Source organism: Cinclus cinclus, unplaced genomic scaffold (genome assembly GCF_963662255.1).
Source record: "Cinclus cinclus unplaced genomic scaffold, bCinCin1.1 SCAFFOLD_40, whole genome shotgun sequence".
In the NCBI taxonomy this organism is placed as follows: Eukaryota; Metazoa; Chordata; class Aves; order Passeriformes; family Cinclidae; genus Cinclus; species Cinclus cinclus.
Genome location: NW_026912243.1, coordinates 2,221,605 through 2,223,234, shown reverse-complemented (window position 1 = coordinate 2,223,234; position 1,630 = coordinate 2,221,605).

The following is a 1,630-nucleotide window of genomic DNA, read 5'->3' as shown; positions in this document are numbered from 1 at the left end:
TGCTGCAAAGGCAGCCACCACACCTGCGGCCACGGGCGCTGTCAGAGGTGACAGAGAAGCAGCTGGAGGAGGGTGGTCCACAGCCACATCACTCCAGCTCTCAGTGCGCTGTGCAGAGGTGTCTGCTGGCCCTGCTGGTATCCCCGTGGTTTAGGCTTTGGCTGGAGTCCCTGGGGCTGCAGTGGCAGAGCCACAAGGCTGTGCCGGCAATGGAGGGGGATGCTGGCTTGGCAGTGGAGCAGCTGAAAGTGCAGTGCTGCAAGGACATCTGCACCGTGCTGGTGCACGGTGGGGTAGAGGTGGAGGGCAGATCCCAGTCACAGGTTATCCGTGTGTGCCCGTCTGATGGTGCCCAGCGGCTCCTCTACATCCGGCACGCAGAGATGGTGCAGAACCGGCACCAGCTGAGGGTCGTGGAGACGCTGGCACAGGAGATCAGTAACATCCTGGGTGGGCAGCTGGAGGTATATGCTTTGTCTGTGCTGCGTGAAATACTGGTCTGCCAGGAGCCACAGGACGGGGCCTTGGTTCTGGAGGGGAGCAACGTGGCACTGGTGGGTGCTGCACTAGAGCCGGAGAAGAGGCTGCAGGAGGAGGCTGTGGCAGAAGAGGGGCCATGGAAGGATCCCAGCCTGGCAACCTTGAGGCCTCCGCGAGGTGTCAGGTGGCCAAAGGTGTGGCCACAGCTCTGGGTCCTATACAAAGCTGCGATCACCGCCCGGCACCATGGACAGGGAGGTGACGGCTCCTGGCTGAGCAGTGAGGAGCTCATGGCCCTGACTCCGTCTTTCCCCGAGGCCCTGCGTTGGCTGCATCAGGCCACGAGCGACCTGCAGGCAGCCCACAAGGACATCCAGCACTGCTGCCCCAGCTGGGTGCTCTTCAAACTCCACCAGGCCCTGGACAAGGTGCTGATGGCAGCTGTACTTTGCCCTGGCCAAGCCTTTGCCGGCCACAGGGGGCTGATGGGTATGGCCCAAAGGCTGGAGGCAGAGGAGCCGGAGCTGAGGGACCTTGTCCTGGATGTGCAGTGCTCGTGTGACTGTGGCATGGATGGCAAGGCCACACAGTAGCCAAGCTACCATCCCTTCCCCATGACCTCCAGAGAGGCCTTCCCCAACGTGGATGAGAAAGAGGTCCTGAAGCAGGCACAAAAGTGCTGGTGACACTGAAGGACCACATGGGCACAAAGTGAGGAGGTCCTTACCGAGGGACACGGCACCTGGACCAAAGGACCACCAGGTGCCCATCAGAGACCCACCATGGAACTGGTGTGGACTCAGCATGGACATGCCACAGACCTGCCACAGGCAATTCCAGACTGTCCAGGCCCGGGAGGGGAGTTTTGGTGGCAGATGAGGGCCCAGACCACTGCACATCACAGGCTAGCCTGTGCCATTGGCATGTCTTGATTGTGCAGGAAAGAGAGTGCAGAATAAATGCTGCACTGCTGGCAGACCCTTCACTGACAGAGGAGTCAGGGACATGGAGGAGTCATGGGCAATGGGTGTGGAAGGTGGAGGTGGTGATAACGGAGTTTGCAGAACTGTGCTGGCTCAATTTTGGCTAGCCAGGTGCCTACTGAGGCACTCCATCACTTCCCTTCTTTGACCCATAACAGGGAGTAAAT